This window comes from Equus quagga, chromosome 5 (assembly GCF_021613505.1).
Source record: "Equus quagga isolate Etosha38 chromosome 5, UCLA_HA_Equagga_1.0, whole genome shotgun sequence".
NCBI classification, from domain to species: domain Eukaryota; kingdom Metazoa; phylum Chordata; class Mammalia; order Perissodactyla; family Equidae; genus Equus; species Equus quagga.
The window spans coordinates 100,218,259-100,239,425 of NC_060271.1; the positions used below are offsets into that span (position 1 = coordinate 100,218,259).

Sequence of the window (21,167 nt, forward strand, 5' to 3'; positions counted from 1 at the left end):
CCCCCGCGGCCCCCGCCGCCGCCTCGGCGCTCACTTTAATGCTGCGCGGAGCCCGGGCGCCCGGGGGCACCTCGCTCCCCGGCCCCTCCCCATCCCATGGGGGCTCTCGGCCTGGGAGAGCCGTGCCTAGACGGGCCGGCTTTGTGTGGTGGCCCCGTCACCGCTGCTGCCCCCGGCACGTCACAAATCCAGGCAGAGGCCGGCCGGCCAGTTGCCCCCAACTCCGACAGCGAGCCTCCCCTGGAGCCATCGGCCGCCGCCCGCTCCGGCCCTGCCCTGCCCTGCCCTGCCGGGACACGCGGGCCTGGCGCGCCCCGCGGGGACTCGGGGGAAAACAGGCCGGTGCCGGGGCCCTCGCCTCCCGGGACGCCTCCCCTCGGAGACTTCTTATTTACTGTCTTCACAGCGGAGTTCCTCTTTCCAGCCTGACTCCCCCCCATGCTAACTGGCTGGCCTGTCCTTTGCGGAATCCCGTTGCCCTGGATTTCTGAAAGGGTTTAAGCTGTTTGTCCAACTTGGTGTTTCTTTCTTTCTTAATTCTGATGTCTAAAGACTGTGATCAAGCTGCCCCGAGCTCTCGGCAGGGCTGAGCCGGGCGCGTGGGGTGCTAAGAAGTTCAAAGGATTACCGGGCGGCCTGGAGGAAGGAGCGGAGGGACGAACACCCCCTGCTGGAGACGAACACCCCCTGCTGGAGACAGTTTATGGTAGCCCCGCCTCCGGGGCGACAGTGCTCACAGGCCGGTGTGGGAATTGAGGCTATCACGCAAGAAATCACTGTCAGGCCAGAAAGCAAAAAAACCCTCTGTATTTGAAATATATTGCATGACACAGACGGAAGACTCCAGAAGACAGGAGAGTCAGGGCAAGCTTTTAAGTAAAGACTCCTGAGAGTTAGAAGGTGTCCGCGTTCCTTCCCAACGTGGAGGTCTCCGCCACTGCCTGACACGTGACCTTAGAGTGCCCTTGACCACTTTCAGTGTCAGGAGCCCCACTCCTTTGTGCTTCTGGACATCTGTAACCGCGGGAAGGTTTTTGTCAAGCGGAGCCCAGGCTCCTGGCGCTTAGTCCTCTGCAGCCTCAAGGGGTTATCTGGTGAAGGCAGTCTTCCTGGCACCCCTCACCCCCAGCTGCCCCATGGATACCCTCCTGTCCAGGTTACAAATGCAGCTCCAGTCCTTGCTGAGGGGGAGGAGCGGGGGACAGGATTTCCTGACCTTGGGTGCTGCTCTGAGCACCTGAGGTCTCTTCTGAACTCCCAGAGGCCAGGAGATAGGTGAAGGAAAATTGAGGCAGCTCTGGCAGTTGGAATTGAGAGCCAATTTACTCAGTTTGCACAAGTTCCTCTGGCCTACCCCTGTCAACTCCTCTAGCTGGCTTTGGGTTACCCTTTGGCTGCCCTTGCTGGTCACCAGAACTGGATTTGACTTGGAGAGAGCCATGCTTGTCCTTTCAGCGAAGGTGGCCTGAGAACTTGGTGTGATTTGCCCCCTGGGGCAGGCAAAGAAAAGCAGTGTTGAGAAGAGGGGGGCCATCCTGCCCTCCTCCCTCTTTTTGCCCCAGTCCTTTGCCAACCCCGCCCCCAGGTTGCAGGACTCCAGGGAACTAAGCAAAGGGAATTGCTGCTTGTTTTTTTGAGGGGTGCACCAATATTTCTGTGGGCATGGGTGGGGGGGGGGGGGTAACAGACTATTATGTTCAAACTGTAAGGAGCTTCTCCTGGACACTGCGGAACACGTACCAGACCCCTTCATGGCTCTTTTCCGGCAGAGACGGGAACCCAGCCGCCAGTGAGCAGCATTTTTCGGGGGTGTGAGAGACTGCGAGAACAAGAACGAAGAACAACCATGATTGTATCAGTGATATTTGCCAAAACAAAAGACATATAGGAAGTGTGGTGGTAGTTTTCATTTTTTAATAATCTGAAATCTCTCAGATGAGAGTTTAGGATGAATTCTGATAAAGACAGCTGTCATTTGCCAGCTCAAAAGTCCTACCAAGGGGCCGGCCCAGTGGTGTAGTGGTTAAGTTCACATGTTCCGCTTTGGGGCCAGGGTTTGCAGGTTCAGATCCTGGGAGCAGACTTAGCACTGCTTCTCAAGCCACGCTGTGGCAGCATCCCACATAAAATGGAAGAAGGTTGGCACAGATGTTAGCTCAGCAACAATCTTCCACAAGCAAAAAGAGGAAGATTGGCAATGGATGTTAGCTCAGGGCCAGTCTTCCTCACACACGCAAAAAAAGTGCTACCAAAATAGCTTGATCAGGTGAAGCAGAGTTCAGTGCTTACCAGAGTGAGGGAGGGCACTGCCTTCACAGTCTGAGGAGCATCTCAAAGGAAGTAATGACCTTCATGGGAGGTAAATTGACTTGCTGAGAAACGTGTATCTTCAAGGAGCAACAAAGATGGTACAGCATGAGGGACCATCTGGTTTAAAGGGGACCTTGAAACCAAGCCGACAGAGGACTCCACGAGTTTAGCTGCTGCCCCGGACAAGGTGGGGAGGCTCTTGCCACCGGATCCTGAGAGAGGCTGTGTTAAGATATTGGTCTTGGTTCTCATGAAGTTAAGGGCTTGGTGAGATCTCTCATATATGTATAGGTGAAAGGTTTATGATATTTAGTTAGGCCCAGAATGGGAGGGTATTGAAGAGCTCATTTGAACTCACAAAAAGTCTGCTCAGGGGCTGGCCCCATGGCCAAGTGGTTAAGTTCACGCGCTCCGCTACAGGTGGCCCAGTGTTTCGTTGGTTCGAATCCTGGGTGTGAACATGGCACTGCTCATCAAACCACGCTGAGGCAGCGTCCCACATGCCACAACCAGAAAGACCCACAACGAAGAATATACAACTATGTACTGGGGGTTTTGGGGAGAAAAAGGAAAAAAATAAAATCTTTAAAAAAAAAAAGGTCTGTTCAGGGGCTTGCCCAGTAGTGCAGCGGGTTAAGTGCGCACGTTCCGCTTCGGCGGCCCGGGGTTCGCCGGTTCGGATCCCGGGTACGGACATGGCACAGCTCGGCAAGCCATGCTGGGGCAGGTGTCCCATATATAAAGTAGAGGAAGATGGGCACGGATGTTAGCTCAGGGCCAGTCTTCCTCAGCAAAAAGAGGAGGATTGGCAGCAGATAGCTCAGGGCTAATCTTCCTCAAAAAAAAAAAGTCTGTTCATGTTTGAACATGAAAAGCTTTGGTTATCATGGCTCCCAGAGAAAAGCTTTGGTTATCATGGACTAGGGTAAGTCACGTGATGGCACGAGAATTTCAGAAAGTTGGGAACGCACTGCCTGCAGTGGCCAGTGAGACCCAGGAATCCTCCTCGTTGTCTCAGTTATCGTCCAGGGACCTTTTGCACAGCTGGGTGTCTGGAGTAAGGGACTTACCTGCATGAGATCAGTCTGGTCTTGGGTCGTGCACTTTCCTCTGACAAATTGTTAACTTCTCTATGTAACCTGTATGCCCCCTCTGAGCTGTAAGAGTAAGCAGACAGATGAATCAGTCTTAGAACTCACTTCGTCTTTGCAACACAAAAGATCGTCCACATGTTGGATGAGAATAGAATCACAGGGCAGTTTAAAGCACTCGAGGTCCTGGTTGAGGACCTGTGAAAGGTAGCAGGGCAGCTCAGTAAACTGAGGCATAGTGGGCCAGGGATGTTGTTGATTTTCCCTGGAGTAGACAAACAGGCATTGACTTTTGATTTAAAGAGATGCCAAAGAAAGCACAACATAGATCTATAATTGCAAACATGTAGTCAGGCTCCTGAGGCCTTGAAGATAAAATAGTATTTGAGTGTGGTTCTAAAGGGAAGTGCAGAGGATTTATTCATGGCTCCGGGGTCCTAAGCGAATCTATAGTCCTGCCCACTGGCTTTTTGACTAGGAAGATAGGAGTGTTACAAGGAAGGGGACAAGGTATGAAGACTTTTTTCTCTTTAAAGCTTTGGCTTATTAGTTTTATTCCTTCTTTAGTGCGTTGTTGTTGAGGCTATTGTGCAAATTTGGGTACAGGTTTAGTTGGGTCAGTTTGAACGTTGATGAGTTGAGAATTGTTTGCCCACAAGAGAGCTTCAATTTACACACAAAAGTACTGGGAAATCAATATCCAAATTAGCCAGGACCTCATTACGACTAGAGAGATCCTCGGGGACTGGAAGGAAGAGACTGTCAGGAGAGCCTTTAAAGTGGCAATTCCGTTCACACAGTAAGTCCCTTGCTGGTAGGCTAATGAGTGTAGTGTCACAAAGGAGAAAAGAACATTCCTCGGTTAAAGGGTGCAGGCGGACAGTTACGGGCTGGGCCTGGGGAAGGTGTGCTGAGGATTGTTAGGTAGATGCGTGACACGGAGTCTCATTTGACTCCAAACTACCCAGAGTAGTTTGTTGACTCCAAAGCTTGTATAATAGTGCCTGGGTATAAGATCTATGTTATTTGCCCATATCAATCAACATTTTGTAAGGTTGTCATTTAATTTTTAGAGAAATGTTTCCTTGTGCATTTAAGAGTAGAATGAGAAATTGAACACCTGCATTGATAACTTCTAATTTTCATTTTCCTTTAGTTTCTTAGTTCTAGACCTCTTTCAGTGTTTTGGAGGTCTGGCCATGGGGCTATTTCCCACTCTACTTTTTGCTTGCCTGTTAAATTCCCTGTTTCTGGTTTAAGGCCATTCACGAAAGGCAAGAGAGAGCCAGAGTCACATCTGCTTCAGGATCCACTCCTGCTTGCTGTCCCTGGTGCTGGGTGTTAAAGAACCTATCCCTGAAGTCTCCATCAGACTTCTTTTTTGGCCTGAAGAACTGAATCAGACCACGAATTATTTTCACAGGAAAGACAGAGGTTAGCCTCCAAAAGACCCTGGCCAGCATCTACAGCTTCTCTAAACCTCTGTGCTTTCTTGTGCAATTCAAGATCTTGTGTGTCACCATGGAGGGTTTTCCTATTCTGACTTTTTCATTGAACTTTTCGCATCTGATGTTCCTACTGACACATGAACTGATTGGTATACATCTGGCCACTCTGGATTATATGTCTCCCACACGATTCTAAATTCCTCGGCAATGTTCTCTCTGTCTTGTCTAGGTCTTAGAGAATCTTTGATAGTGACTTTCAGCTGAGAATGAAACCAGAGCTTAAAATCCACCATAAGAGGTCTTCTGTGTGCTGAAGGAGGTTTACCTTAAGGAAGTAAGTGAGCTTGGGGGTATCTGACTGGCCCAGAGGGAGAGGCAGTGGGTCAGAGGGAGAGACGGGGCGGCAGGAGATGGAGGAGTGTAGCATGGGAGATGAGGAGAGTAGGTTAGATGGTGATTTGGGGAGATCTAAAGACAGATAGTTTTAAGTTGTTCACAGTTTCCCTTTGCTTTGGCCAAAGAATCTGTTAAGGAAGTAATTTTGGAATCAAATTTCTTTTGGATGCTTCCTCATGCTAATAAAAAAATGAAGACCATTGGATGTTTGGAATTGTGTTTCCTTTTCATTCTAAGGCACTTCTCAAGTAAGTAACTTTGTTCATATCAAAAGTTCCTTGTAGTGGTCACTGTCATTCTAAATTCTCCTTGGTGAAATGATGCTATTTAGAAAGATAAGTGCACAAATTTGGGCTATCGCATAAACACATGTAAGAAGCAGAAATCAGGCCCAAGGAAGGCATGCACTGAGATTGATACCATGAGAGAACCCATGAGAGACTGGGTACAGTCAGTCGAAAGATGCTTGTGCATCCTGTGGCCCAGGGCCCCCCCAGCCTCACAGCTAGAACTTATCCCACCACAACTCTGATAAATTTACAGTTCCCAGAAGATGGAGGGTGTGCAGAGATCTGCTGGACCAAACTCTCACAGACAAAGTAAGTTTGAGGAAAGTTCTCATAAGGTGTCGATCAGTGGCCCAAGACAGAATTTGTCCCTGGACCGGCTTAGGGACAGACTTATTGGACCTACACTTGTCCTCTTCACTATAAACTTTCCTCTTGTAGATGCACAACAATAAATGACCAGGACAGACATAGAAGAGTAGTAGCCTTGTTAGTAATAAGGCAGATATCCACCGAGGAGAAAAGACTTTCAAATATGGTGAGATCTTCAAGGGATTCCTAAAGAGTGTTTCTTATTGCTAGGAGACAAAATAGACTCAGTGTTTGGGAGGTCAATAAAAAGAAGAATCAAAAAAAGGAATTTGAACCCAGGCCCAAGGCAAGCCTACATCCCTCAGTGGTGTGGTCTGAGAGACCCCGGATGGGCTCAAGGGCCTCAGAGGAGAACACTGTGTGTGAGTCAGGAGTCTTGCGCCAGAGTGGTGAGGAGTCTTGTTTGGATCTCAGTGTTCCTCAGTAATCGAATGCTGGCTCCCTGAAAATATCATCAAAACAGCTTTGTGATGATGCAAAGCTGAGTTTGTTCTCACTGCAGGAAGAGAGAATACTGCTCTGCAGAGCCGTAGTAGCATCTAGAATGGGGAGGCGAAGTCGGGACATTTAAGAAGTGTTGGGATCTGTTTCAAGGTAGCTCTTCCAGTGAGGGGGCTTAATTAGGACTGGGCAAGAATCACGACACGATAGCTGAGGGTGGGGACAGGGCAAGAGTTTCAAAGACTCAGGAAAGAGTCGTTGACGCAATCTGTTGAAAAGTTGCAAAGTTCATTTAAATGGTTTCTGCATGAAATTTCTGCAAAAGACAATAGTTAGTTACAACTTTTATCACCCCAGGCAAGAGTTTCCTGCAATAGTAAAGTCAACTCAACATCAAGAGTAAGTTGTTTGGGTATAGAAAGTTTTGGTTCTTCCTGTGTCCTGACTCCAAGATGTGTTGTGTATGACTCTTACCACATCCCCTTGCCCATATCAGATCACTCTTATTTACACTGGCTGTCACAGTGGCCGTGAATAGACAGGCCATCCAGAGGCGGAGACATCTTCTACTCCAGCCTCTTCTGTCCTACTGTTGTATTTGCCTTTTGGAGTGCCCAAGAGCCCTGTGTTCCCAACAGGAACCCTAAAAATCCTAAATTGGAATCTGAATTAAACCTTTGCTTCATAGTCCTTTCATCCGCGCAGGTCATCAGGGTGTGTGATGTGGAGCAGAATGACAAACTGCCTCCTCAATCTTCTGTAGTCACATGGCCCACAATCCTGACATTCGGAAATCACCTTTGACTTATCACCATGATTATTGGCTCATAGCATTTCTGGCCCATGGTGTCTCATGCCTTACTTAAATATCACTGCTGTGGACTGGCTGCCTGTGTGGTCAGTCTTTCCCATTGACTGCTGCAGGAAAACTGGAGCTAATCATTAGGCAAGGGCTAAGGCCCTACAAGGGCAAGCTTCAAAGCCATGAAATCCTTGTGCTTGTGCATTGTAAGACTCAGTAGTTATTTGTTGTGTTAATTTTAGAATCTTAGAATGTTAAGGTTTCCCCAGTCCCGGGAGGTGAGAGCTCTGGGCTGTCTCCTGTCCCAAAGACCCACTTCATCATTGAGATGGCAGCACCTCCCTCCATGCGCTGACGTTCCTCCCCTGTCCCCGTCCCTTCTGTTCCCTGGGGCCTCAGGTGACTCCTGCTTCTCCTTGGTGGCTTGTGTGTCATCTTGCAGGACTGTTACAATGGTTCCCTTCCAAGAGTGGGAGCCCACGCTTGCTCCCAGCCTTGGCCAGTACTGGTTCTCTGCCGATACTGCCATCCTGGTGGGAGGGAAGTCAGCCCAACCCACCAGAGCTCAGAGCCTTTTCAGCTCACCCCATGCTGGTCTGATTTTAAGCTCCACCCTCCCAAGGCCAACCTGAGTGTCTGCCCTTCAGTGATTATAGCAGTGTTAGGCCTTAAACTTTAGCTGTGGTCTACTAACTTTTCAAAATTTTTTTCTTTCTTTTCTATCTTTTTAACACATTTTTGTGTGTGAAAAATAAGATAATTAAAGGAAAGTGCATAAAACATAATTATTATGAGGCAAATTCTTGTTAACCACAAATTACGAGTCAAGAAATAGGGCTTTACTGGCATCCAGAAGCCCCTGGTACATCCCTTCCCAAACACAGCCTTCTCCCTCCTACAGGTAACTGCTGGCTTTTGTCCTACTTTTCCATTGCTTTCTGATATCCTTTATCACATTTAGGAAGTTCCTTCTATTCCGAGTTTGTTAAGAGATTTTTTTTTTAATTATGATTGAAATTGAATTTTTGAAACACTTTTTTACATTTATTGCGATGGTCATGTAATTTTTCTCCTTCAAATTTATTAATATGGTGAATTACTTTGATTCTCAAATATTAACCATCCTTGCATTTCTAGAATAAGATCGGTTTAGTCGTATTATTTTCCTATTGCTTCTGTAACAAATTACCAAATACACAGCGGCTTAAACCAGCGCAGATTTATTACCTTACAGTTCTTGAGGCTGGGAGTCTAACGTGGGTCTTGTGAGCTAAATCCAGGTATTGGCAGAGCTGCATTGCTCCTGGAGGCACTAGGGGAAAATCCATTTCCTTGCCTTTCGCTGCTTCTAGAGGCTGCTGCATTCCTTGCCTGATGGCCCCTTCCTCCGTCTTCATAGCTCTCACTCCAATCTCTGCTTCCATGGTCACATCTTCTCTCTGACCCCAACTCTCCGGCCTCCCTCTTATAAGGACTCTTGTGATTACACTGGACCCACAAGGATAATCCAAGATAATCTCCCCATCTCATGGTCCTTAATTTAATCACCTCTACTAAGTCCTTTTTGCCGTGTAAGATGACATATTCGTAGGTTTTGAGGATTAGGATGTGAACATCTTTGGGGGCCATTATTATATTTCCCACATCGGTCATAATCTATTTTCCTCTCTATATATTGCTTGAATTGATTTGCTAATACGATATTTTATTCAGAATTTTTGTATCCATGTTCTTGAGTGAGATTTGGCTAAATATTTGCTTCTGGAACTATCTTCATTGGCTTTGGTATCAAAAGTTATGCTAGCCTTATAAATGAGTTGGAAGGTATGACCATCTTCTTTCTGTTCTCCAGACAGTTTGTTTGTGGTAGGCGTTATTTTCCCTTAGCTATTTATGGGAAGGTTTTTAAATACTGATTCAATTTATTTAAAAATTATAGGACTTCAAATTTCTATTTCTTCTTTGATCAATTTTTAGTAGGTTATATTTTCCTGGGTATATATTTGCTTCATCTAACTTTTCACAATTTAAGTGTGAAGTGATTCATAAAATTCTCTTATTGTCTTTTTAATGTTTATAGAATTTATAGTGACATCTGCTTTTTCGTTCCTGCCATTGATTATTTGTGCATTCTGTTTTTTATTTTTCTTGACAGTTTGCAAGGATTTATACATTTTTTTCAAATTGTATAATTGCTCTTTTCAAAGAGCCAACTTTTCTTCTTTGAAAAAACCAACTTTTGGTTTTATTGATCCTCTCTATGGCATGTTATTTTCTATGTCATTGATTTTTGCTATTATCTTTATTATTTCATTATTTTACTGTATTTGGGTTTCTTTTGTACTTGTATAACAGGATAGGCCAGATTATGCTGCAGTAACAAATGGTCCCCCCAAAATCTCAGGGCTTTCAACAACATAGTTTATTTCTCACTCAGGTTGGCTGAGTTCTTCTCCACAGTGTCTTCACTCTGGGGCTCAAGCTGGCAGAACAGCCACTGTCTAGAACATTGACGATCATTATGGCAGAGGGAAAAGAGTATGGTAAGCCATATGTTTGTTGGCTCTTAAAACTTCAGCCTATATGTGACACCTCACACTTCTGTACACATTCCATTGACCAGAGCAAGAAATACAGCTAAGCCTGATGCCAGTGCCTAGAGATGGGCAGTGAATCTTTGTGAATAATAATATAGTATTCCATATCTTATTTCTCTAACTTTTTGAGATAGAATCTTAGCTCATTAATTTTTAACCTTTCTTATTTTCTTTTTCTTTCTTTCTTTATTTTTTTTTTGCTGAGGAAGATTCGCCCTGAGCTAACATCCATGTCAGTCTTCCTCTATTTTTTAGTATGTGGACTGCCAGTAGACTATGGCCACTAACAGTGGTGCAGGTCTGTGCCTGGGAACCAAACCCGGGCCGCCAAAGTGGAGTGTACTGAACTTAACCACTAGGCTACTGGGGCTGGCCCTTATTTTCTAATATAAACATTTAAGTCTATAAATTTCCATGTGTCAGCTGTATCCCATGAGAACTGATACATAGAAATTTTGTTAACATTCAGTTCAAAATATTTTCTAACTTCCTTTGTGATACCTTATTTGACCTATGTGTTATTTAGAAGTGTTTCTTAATTTCCAAATAGATATGGAGTGTTTTAAAGTGTTTTATTTGTCGGGTGTAACTGCAGTGTATAAGAGAATATGCTTTGTGTGATTTCAAATCTTAGACATTTTTTAGACTCGTTTTCAACCACATGATCTTGGGAAGAGGACCTTGAGCCTTAGAGGAGACCCCAGCCCTGGCCAGCACCTTGATTTCACCTTGTGAGCGTCTGAGCAGAGAACCTAGTTAATCCCCACCTGGACTTCTGATCTACGGAACTGTGAGGCAATAAATGCGTGTTGTTTTAAGCTGCTAAGTTTTAGTAATTTGTTATGCAGAAATAGAAAACTATTACAGTGTTTTTGCCAGTGAATAAATCACTCAGTTTTTGTCTGAAAAGGTCTTCTCATGCTTATTCTTGAAGGTTATTTTAGGTGAATATAGAATGTTAGACTAGCAATTTTCTTTTAGCTCTTTGAAGATATCACACTGTTCTCTGGCTTCCATTGTTGCTGTTGAGAAGTCGGCTATCTGTCTGACTGTTGCTCCTTTGAAAATAATTTCTCCCCCCTCTCCTTATCTTTAATATTTTTTCTTTTTTGCAGATTTATTTTAAGGTGCCAAGAATAGGTTTCCTTAAATTAATTTTGCTTGGGATTTGTTGTTCATCTTGATTCTGAGCTTGAAGTCTTTCATCAGTTCTGGAAAATTCTGTTATTATCTCTTCAAATATTATCTCTGCTCGTTCTCTCCTCTCCTCCTGGGACTCCAAGTAGCTATAAATAAGATCTTCTCACTGTATTCTCCATGTCTATTACCCTTGCTTTTGTATTTTCCATCTTGTCTCTCTTTACTTCATTCTAGATGGTTTCCTCTGCCATATTTTCTTTTTTTTTTTGAGTTCATAATAGTTTACATCATTGTGAAATTTCAGGTGTACGTTATTTCTTGTCTGTCACCACATAAGTGCTCCCCTTCACCACCTGTGCCCATTCCCCACCCCCTTCCCCTGGTACCCACTGAACTTTTCTTTGTCCATGTGTTTTTTCATATTCCACATATGAGTGAAATCATCTGGTGTTTGTCTTTCTTAGTCTGGCTTATTTCACTTATCATAATTCCCTCCAGGTCCATCCATGTTGTTGCAAATGGGATGATTTTGCCTTTTTTGTGGCTGAGTAGTATTCCATTGTAAATATATATACCACATCTTCTTTATCCAATCATCAGCCAATGGGCACTTCAGTTGCTTCCATGTCTTGGCTATTGTGAATAGTGCTGCAATGAACATAGGGGTTCATATGTTACTTTGGATTGTTGATTTCAAGTGGTTTGGGTAGATACCCAGTAGTGGGATAGCTGGGTTGTATGGTAGTTCTAGTTTTAGTTTTTTGAGGAATCTCCATACTGTTTTCCATAGTGGCTGCACCAGTTTGCATTCCCACCAGCAGTATATGAGGGTTCCCTTTTCTCCACACCCTCTTCAACATTTGTTATTTTTAGTCTTAGCAAAGAGCCATTTTAACAGGTATATGGTGGTACCTTACTGCAGTTTTAACTTGCATTTCCCTGATGATTAGTGATGTCGAACATCTTTTCATGTATTTATTGGCCATCTTTTTTTTTTGAAGAGGATTAGCCCTGAGCTAACGTCTGCCACCAATCCTCCTCTTTTTGCTGAGAAGTATTGGCCCTGAGCTAACATCTGTGCCCATCTTCCTCTATTATAAATGTGGGATGCCACCACAGCATGGCTTGATAAGTGGTGCATAGGTCAGCACCTGGGATCCCAACCCACAAACCCCAGGCCAATGAAGCAGAGCCAGCAAACTTAACCGCTGCACCACAGGGTCAGCCCCTGCTATATTTTCTAATTCATTGATTCTTCCTTCTCGTGTGTCCAAACTGCTACTGAACCCATCCCTTGACTTTTTAACATCTCTTAGTATATTTTTCCATTCTCAGATTTCTATGTGATTCTTTTTCCAGTCTGCTATTTTATTGCCGAGGGAAGTCGTCCTTGACTCCCCGCATCCTCACCTCAGGCTTGTTTAAGTGCCCTCCCCAGGGGCTCCCATGGCAACCTGGGCTCTCACAGGCATTTGCTACATTCTCCTACATTCTCTCCCCAACTAGACTATAAGTGTCTTGAGGACAGTGTGTATCATTTGCCCTGTGTCTCCAGTGTTTAGCACGGTACCTGGATAATAGCGGCCACTCAGTCAGTGCTGTGGAACTCAACTGAGCTTTAAAGAAACTCCCTAACCATCTCACACTGCCCCACTCTGAGGGGACGGAAAACCCTCAGTAAAGTCTCCAATACTCCCAGCTGCACTCTGTGTGAAGCGATTCTTCTGTGGAGGGAATGCTAAGAGATCCTGATTTCTGCATCCAGGCTGATGCAGGGAAAGAGTGAAAAGCAAAACAGACACAGAAATAAGAGGCTAAGGGCACCTCCGGTGAGTAAGCCTCTGGGAATGAGCAGGAATTATTTGACAAGCTCGAACTTTTCCAGGCTGTGGAATTGGCTAGTGCTGACTCCATTATACCCAGACCTTCAAGGACTGAGGGGCTCCCAGCTGACATCTGGGTGGCACTGTTGCAGGGTATCTGTGACCTCAAGGCAGGGCGGTTTTTAAGGAAGGAATCTTGTACAACCAGTATGCTGAACACAACAGGACTTGTGGGTTGTTGGTACCAAAGCCAATTTATTTTTGTCTTCCACTGCCTTGTAATCCCTTCCAATGGGGGTTAGGATGGTCTTTTCCCTGGCTGTGTGTAAAAATCCCACCAAACTCATAAATTTTTCTGGGCACCCCTAGGTAAAAATCCAGGGGTCACTTTAAGTCACAAATGCAGACTTAATTGCCGTCTAATGTACTAATCAATATTTAAGTCTTCATTCAAAGATAAGATTTCTCTCCCGCTTCCCCAAAGCTAGGGCCCACGGCAGGTGGGCTGTCTGCAGCCCGGGAGGGAGCTGTGTTCCTCTTCTTTGCTTTCTTATTAATTTCCTTCTTGTTTTGCTGATGTTTCTGATGTTTAAGGCTGAAGTGGGGATAGGAAAGTTCCTGGTAAAGTGGCTTTATAGGTCCTACACCTGGGGACCCATCGGTCCCCTGGCAGATGTTTAAAGCTGACTTCTGGGGGCTTTCCTGGGGTCCTGGGAGACTCCTCTGCTGGGTTCTTCTGACTCAGTTCCCTCTCCTTCAGTGGGCTCCTCCTGCTCCTCTGCTCCCCACAGCCTCTGCCATAGCAGTCACCTCCCAGCCTCTAACCAGTGGGACCCTCTTGTCCTCACCGGCTACCCTCTTGATTAGCCTCTACCCCAGGTGGATGTTGCCTCTGCCCCTTCCTCATCTGGTCCCCAGGATTCTTGTCTCATTTGACCTGTGCTCAGAGGGTAGAGCAGTTCATCCCCAGACACTGTTCTCTTGGCCGAGGTTGCTTAGCCTTCTGGAGCTAGCCAGCACCAGGCCATTGTGTGTGCCCAGCAGCAGGAGCCAACCATCTAACTCCCCTAGCAGTCAGTCCCCTTGAGGGGAGGGAGCAGATGACCCCTCAGATTTCCCCAAGAAATCCTCCCTACAAAATCTCCGCTGAACTTCCCCTTTTCTGACTCCTATTTGCTCTGAGTGAAGGATTCCCTGGGCGAGAGGACGAAGAGACAGGTAACCAGGTTTTGAAAATTCCCTTTGAAAATCTGCATCTTTGTGGTCTGCTCACACCTTACTTTGATGCTCAATAAATATCATATCTTGGCATCTCAATCAAAACTTCCAACTTAACATCCTGTTGCGCTGGTTCGTTTTTTTACTGAAACGAAAACTTCATTAGTGTTTTTTCTGATTATAAAATGAATGCATGCTTCTTATAAAATTAAACCAACACATGCGTATAAAAGAAAGTAGTGGCCCAGTGCAATCACATCTCCCAGGGATAACTCAAAGATAAGACTTTGCTATGTACCTCTCCAGACTCTTTCTCTTTGACACACTTGAACTTTTTTTAATAATGAAAATGGGATTGTACCACCTATGAGCTCCAAGGAGCCTTTTCCCTACTACTGATGAATGAATGAAAATCAATAGGATATATTGGAGTATATGAGAAAACCTTTTGGTTTAAAATTAATTCAGCTTGACCTTGTTTTTCCAGAAAGGCCTGATGTGGCCTCTTGAGCATGCAGTGTACATCTGCTTTAAACATTTACAATGTCCCAAAGACAAGAATGATGCCCTTGAAGATAGGGATGTAGCTTCCCCCCATTTCGGCATTTCCTTAAGGATACACATCCCTTTCTAGAAACCAAGGATTAATTACTGGGCTGCTGTGCTCACATTGTGACCACTGACCTGCTGTGCCAGCAAAGTAATCTCATGACTGCTGTAAAAGGGCTATCCCTGTCATAGGTGATGTGTGTGCTCTTTGTTCCAAGCCGGTCCATAACCACTCTGTACACCCCACTTCTTTGGTGCCCTTCCTTCCTGGGGAAGGAAGGCCCTGGGCTATAGTCCTCAGACCTGGCTCATAATAAAGTCACCCCAATTTTTTTTTTTGCTTTTTCTCCCCAAATCCCCGCAGTACATAGTTGTATATTTTAGTTGTGGGTTCTTCCAGTTGTGGCATGTGGGACACCACCTCAGCATGGCTTGATGAGCAGTGCCATGTGCACACCCAGGATCCAAACCATGAAACCCTGGGCCACGAAAGCAGAGTACGTGAACTTAACCGCTCAGCCATGGGGCTGGCCCCACTCCAATTTTGATTCAAAAATTGGTTACAGGTTATTTGCATCGACACTACCATAAGGATAAGTAAGCCCTACCATCTCATATATGCCTAAAACTATCTTGGAGTGGAGTAGAAGAGGAGAGAATAGCTGAGAGACTGAGCAATGACCTGGGTAGGCTGAGTATCTAATGGACAGTTTACCTTATGGAATTAAACTGTGATTTAGCGGAGAGGACTAAATTAAGTTTTCTCTCACTTCCCATCAAGATGGGTGCTTTAGAGGAAATAAGATCTGTTATAGAAAGTCAAAGAGCTGCATTTGTGTTTTACACCAGGAAGTTATTGTGTAAATTTGTGACTCCCCACTACAAATGAAATCGCTGGGTTGGAGGGAATGCACCTCTTTAAGGCTTTTCATATGCATTTCCAGTGTGTATGAGCATATACCCTCTCATACACTTTCCCTATACCCTCAGTAACACTGGATATTTACATTTTTGCTAGTCTAATAGGCCAAAAATAATAATTAAGCCTTTCTTTGATTTGTAATAGGGTGAGCAAATCTTGCTTTAGGATAGGACACTTGCTAGTCACTAAGGCAATATGCTCCATCCGTTTTGATCTCCCAATAGCATTTTAGTAAGTTTTGCCCCCGGCTCAGTTTTTAAAGAATCCAGGCTGAAACTAGTGGGCTCCAGGGTGGACTGCAAGAGGCCTGTTCCTCCCCCAGGCCCTGGGGGGAGAAAAGGCTGAAGGAGATCCTTCCCCGAGGGACTTTGAGAGACTGCCATCAAGGCTGCTTGAGGCCTGAGAGTCACCCTCCTCCCTTCTAGGAAAATCTGCCCTATATACTCATAGCCCCAAACTGTGCCTAAGCAGCCTTATTCCATGTCAAGGGACCCTGTCCCTTTAGACACTAGTGACCACAAGACCAAAGTGTGTGTAGGGGGTTCCTGCCCCTAGGGAGGCCAGACCACCCATGGACCAATTAGCTGTTACAGATGGCTTGGCACAAAAAGATGGGCTCAACCAGATTCTTCTTCCCTGGGATTTCAACTAAGAAACTCAGAAAGAATTTGCTTGTAAGCAGTGAGGCTAAACTTGTAAAGATAACGAGAAAATAAATTGAGCCCTGGGCAAGCCCAAGCCCGGCTGAGTCAACATGGAGAGGAAGATATGCAGAGTAGAAGAGCTGCTCCCCTTGACATAGGGACCTCTCCCAGGGAGATGCTGGTCTCCTCCTGCAAGTGGAGCTGCAACCTTAGAGCTGCAGCCACCCTGCCTCACTCAGAGCCAGGGGCAGCCCAGCCGTCTGCTGTGAAGACTGCAGCCCCTTCTGCTCTGTCCCAGCTTCACACTTGATCTTGTGCATGGTACCTAGCCATTATGCAGATGTCATCTATGTCCATCACAGTGGGCAGGTGTAGACTGTCGATGCAAATAATCCATAACCAATCTATAAATGAAAATTGGGGTGAGTTTATTCTGAGCCAAATGTGACGACTAGCTTAGCCCGGGTCCTTCCCCAAGGAAAGAAGGGCACCAAAGAAGTGGAGTGTACAGAGTGGTTACATACCCTCAAAGAGTATGTTTCAGATATGATTGAAATGTCCCTTTTATAATAGTCATGAGACTGCTCTGTCGGCACAGCTATTGATGGGCACAGCAAGGTAGCAGGTCTCTTGTCTCCAGCTGGGTGGTCACAGGGTGGGCGCAGCAATCAATTCCCAGCCTAGGGAGAGATGCTTATCCTTAAGGAAATGCCAATGTGGAGGAAGTTGCACCTTTATCTTAAGGGCATTTGTTCTTGCCTTTGGGACATAGGAAATGCTTAAAGCAGATATACAATGCATGCTAAACAGCCCTTCAGGCCCTTTTGGAAAAACAAGGTCAAGCTGAATTAGGTTTACACCAAATGGCTTCCTCATATACTCCAATATATCGTATTGCTTGCCATTTATTTGTCAAGATAATAGATTCTTCTGATAGACTCTCTGGATTGGGCTTCCCAAGGCACTCAGAACATCAGAGAAAAGGTTTTGATTATAAAGGACAAAGAGTATGTGAGCTTTTCTTGAAACATTTTGAGTAGATACAGAACAAGTTTATATGGATCTTGCAAGAAAAATAAGACAAAGTACACAATAACATTTTACAGTAAATTCTCATCTTAATCTTGGATGAGAGAAGGTTGTTTATTGAAATCCTCTTGGCAATTCTGGTAATAAACCCCTAAGATGGCATCTAAGATGGACCTGCCTTATCCTCCTCTTCCCCTAGTCTACCTCCCAACTGTGGATGGTGAGCCATAAATCAGTACAGAGAGGTTTATATAAACACTCTGGATCATTCTTTGGATATAAGGCAGCTCCTAAAACCTAATATTCTTCCAGAAGGATCAGTTTCTATCATTCAAACATTTACCCTTTTCTGAAAAAGGATGCTCTGTCGAAAGAAGTCCCTTTTAATTTTAATGTGTTCCTTTTCTCCACGTCAGGTGTTGTCCTCGAGTGTCCCATAGACCCTGAGAACACTTATCCTAATCACTTACAGAGAATAATGAACCAATTGATGGCTAAGCAGAGGGACTGAGCTAATTCTTGGCATAAACACTGTAGCTGGAAATACTCCAGAAAAAGTAACTACCTCTGTTCATGCAGTAACTATGACGCTGAAAAGTAACATGCCAATTGAAGTTTTGTAAATTAAATCTCATTAGAAAGGCAGAAATGATCATCATAGAAAATGTCCCCCAAGTGAAGAGACTTCATAATGTGAGTAGTCAGACTGGAACCCATAGTTTATTGTATTTGTTTATCTAATGGCCTGTATGGATCCCAGTGTCATGACTCAACAGCCAGTGCTCCAGCCCAACTCCCACCTACTTGGTGAAGCCTTGCCCTTCCACGTAGGTTTAGAATTCACTTTCACTCATCTCTGAACTAAGTCTTAACACTGTCTCTGTCATACAGCTCAGCTCTTTTCACTTTCAATATTCAATTCCTTTTTTTAAGAAAGAGGTACAATATTCAATACATTTTAAAATGCTTCTCTTGCATTGTCCCCTCTTTTTTTTAAGATTTTCTTTTTCTTTTTCTCCCCAAAGCCCCCTGGTACATAGTTGTATATTTTAGTTGTGGGTCCTTCTAGTTGTGGCATGTGGGATGCCGCCTCAACATGGCTTGATGATCGGTGCCATGTCGGCGCCCAGGATCCAAACCAGCGAAACCCTGGGCCGCCGAAGCGGAGCGTGTGAACTCAACCACTCGGCCACGGGGCCGGTCCCGCTGCCTCTTCTTTTCTATGTTTCTATCATTGCATCTTCACTATATTTATAATGATCAGAATTCCAGGTGTAGGTCAATGGGTGTCACTATGAAAAATAAAAAGCTTACTATTCTTTTAAAATTGATTAACTGATTCATTTACTCATCCGTCCATTCATTTATTGTTATTAAAATTGTGTTGGACGTTGGGTAGAGAAGGGAGAATAATTATTAATGTTGCTTAGAGAAAAATAAAACATAATGGTGGGTTTTTTGGGGGAAGGTGGGAAAGAAGTCAGGAACTGGTTTGTGAATTGCCTTTTCCCACCATTCATATTACATTTATATATGAATATGTTCAATAAATGTATTCACTTCTGTTTCTTTCAAAACATCTCAAAATGATGGTAAAATAAATCAAGATTTTAGTTAGTTGGACAGCTGAGCTCACAAGAAATTAGGGAAAATTCTCAGTGGTCAACAAATTAAGAGGGAGCTAAATTGAGAGGTCGGGGAGGAGTGTGGATGAGCTGATACAGTAGCTCCCTGGGGGTTTACCGGTCTCAGGAACTAAGGACTCTGAGTTTGACTTGACAGGAGGAGAGACCTTGGGTTAACAAGAGTGAAGAGATGGACTTGATACTTTGACATTAAATCTAGCACTCTCAAAGGGCTGGACCTTTGGTGAAAGTATGAACCAGAAACTAAATCTGCAGAGATGCAGAGGGAAACACAGTGAAGCTGTATCTCTTGGTCTAGGCTCTTGACTGGGAAAAAACATGTCCCCCGAGAATTTATAATTACATTCTATCCTTATTCAGGTCTGGAGTTCAATCTTATACTACCTGTAGAAAACAGGGACTCACAAGTTGAAAATTAACTTAAAAAGGGATAGCAAGCAGAAAGAAGCAAATATAAAATCTCCTTAAAGGAACATACCCTCCACCCAGGCCACACAGGATTCTCATAGACAAAGCCCCACTAAAGATGAACTCATCACCCAAAAGTATAGAATGCAGGAGGAAATTCGGAGGAGGGAAGTGGTACAGACCTGCCCTAATATTATAGCATCAGCCTGGCACAAATATGCCACAGTTAAAATCTCCAAGTTGACAAAGAATCTGTCAGTCACTGAAATTGTTCCTTTGCTCACTCTAGCCAGCCTGTTCCAGAGCCCACTTCATAGACTAGACCCTCTGCTAGATGCCAGCTGATCAGTTAGCCTCCACCACTCAAATACCAAACCAGAAAATCCCAAAACTTACTGTTCCCAGAGCATTTTTAGTTTTTTCTTGTCTCTTATAAATCCCTTTTTGTTGACAACAGTCTAATGACGGTTCTCTTTAGAATAAGTGAGTACATCATTTGCATGCAGATAACTCAACATCTCTGAGTTACAGTTTGACAGAGTCCAAAGAACAGATACAACAGCAGGATTGGACCGTAGTAACTTCAGATAATAGAATTACCAGACTATAAAAAAACTGTGCCTAAAATTATTAGACTTATCGCTAAGTGTTTTATGTTTTGAAGTGCCTTTGTAATGGTATTTTGCAAATTTCATTTTCCATGTGTTCATTGCTAATATCTAGAAATACCACTGATTATCGTATACTGACGTGTAGCCTGTGGCCTTGCTAAATTTACTTGATAGTTCTAGTAGCTTTTCGTATATTCTTTAGGATTTTCTATGTATGTGATCATCTGTGAATACAGACTGTTTCCCTCTTTCCTTTCCAATCTGTGTGCCTTTTACATCTTTCTCTGCAGTGGCTTGAAGCTCTCACATAATGGTGAAGGGAAGTGCTGATGGTGGACAGCCTGGCTTTATTCTTGATGCTAGGGGAAGGTATTGAGTGTCCCACTGCAAGAACATTATCTGTGGGTTTTTAATAGATGCCCTTTATCGGGGTGAGAGACTACCCTTCTATTCCTAGTCTGCAGAAAGTTTTTATCATGAACAGGTACTGAATTTTGTCAAATACCTTTTTTCCCCTCATATTTTTAGAGGATCATATAGCTTTTCTTAGGATCAATTCTTTATTTCTTTATTTAGATACTGAAGGAAAAGAATTCTGAACCTGAAGTTTTATATACAGCCAAATTTTCATTTCAATGAAAGAGAGTAATAAAATTGTTCTCAGGCACACAAGGCCTCAAAAGTTTACCACACAAAATCCACAATGAAAATACCTTTAAAGGAAATGTTCAAGTAAGAAAAACAAACCCGGGAGGACCTTTGAGAGATACAGGATGTCAGGGTGATCAAATATTTTGATAAACTTATTGCTGTTAAAGAAAAAAACCCAGGGTGGGCCCAGTGGCACAGTGGTTAAGTTCGCACATTCTGCTTCAGCGGCCTGGGGTTCGCTGGTTTGGATCCCGGATGCAGACATGGCACTGCTTGGGCAAAAGCCATGCTATGGTAAGCATCCCACGTATAAAGTAGAGGACGATGGGCACGGATGTTAGCTCAGGGCCAGTCTTCCTCAGCAAAAAGAGGAGGATTGGCAGTAGTTAGCTCAGGGTTAATCTTCCTCAAAAAAAAAGCAAAAAAACCCTAGGACTAAAGAAAAGGTTTATGGAGAAGAAATAATGTCAAAAATTCCAAACAAGACAACATGATGGGGGAGGAGAGGAAGACAAAAGGGATATTAAGAAATGCTAATATATTTAACTGGTTAGGGGGAAGGTATATATATTTAGAAGTTTAAGAAATCAGCAGTCATGGGGCTTCTCATGGGAGTGATGTGTTCTTTGATAACAGCCAGGGATGAGGAGCGAGGTCATTAAATACAAATGGTCGTCATTTCCACTGCCCCAGTTTACAGTATATCTGAATTCAGAACATCCCAACAGAAGCCAAAATTCGAAGCTTCTGGCACCATGTTTCACCTTTCTCAGAAATATGAA

General features: G+C 44.2%; 1 long non-coding RNA gene across 1 annotated transcript in view; it reads left to right on the forward strand.

The window, feature by feature from the left end:
- Nucleotides 1–10,605, forward strand: part of LOC124239567 (uncharacterized) — an 11,507-nt gene extending 902 nt beyond the window's left edge. Inside the window, exons 2-3 of the long non-coding RNA XR_006888660.1 lie at nucleotides 9,585–9,690; nucleotides 10,379–10,605. This is a non-coding gene — a long non-coding RNA (uncharacterized LOC124239567). The remainder of the gene's footprint in view (nucleotides 1–9,584; nucleotides 9,691–10,378) is intronic.
- Nucleotides 10,606–21,167: the final 10,562 nt, after the last annotated feature.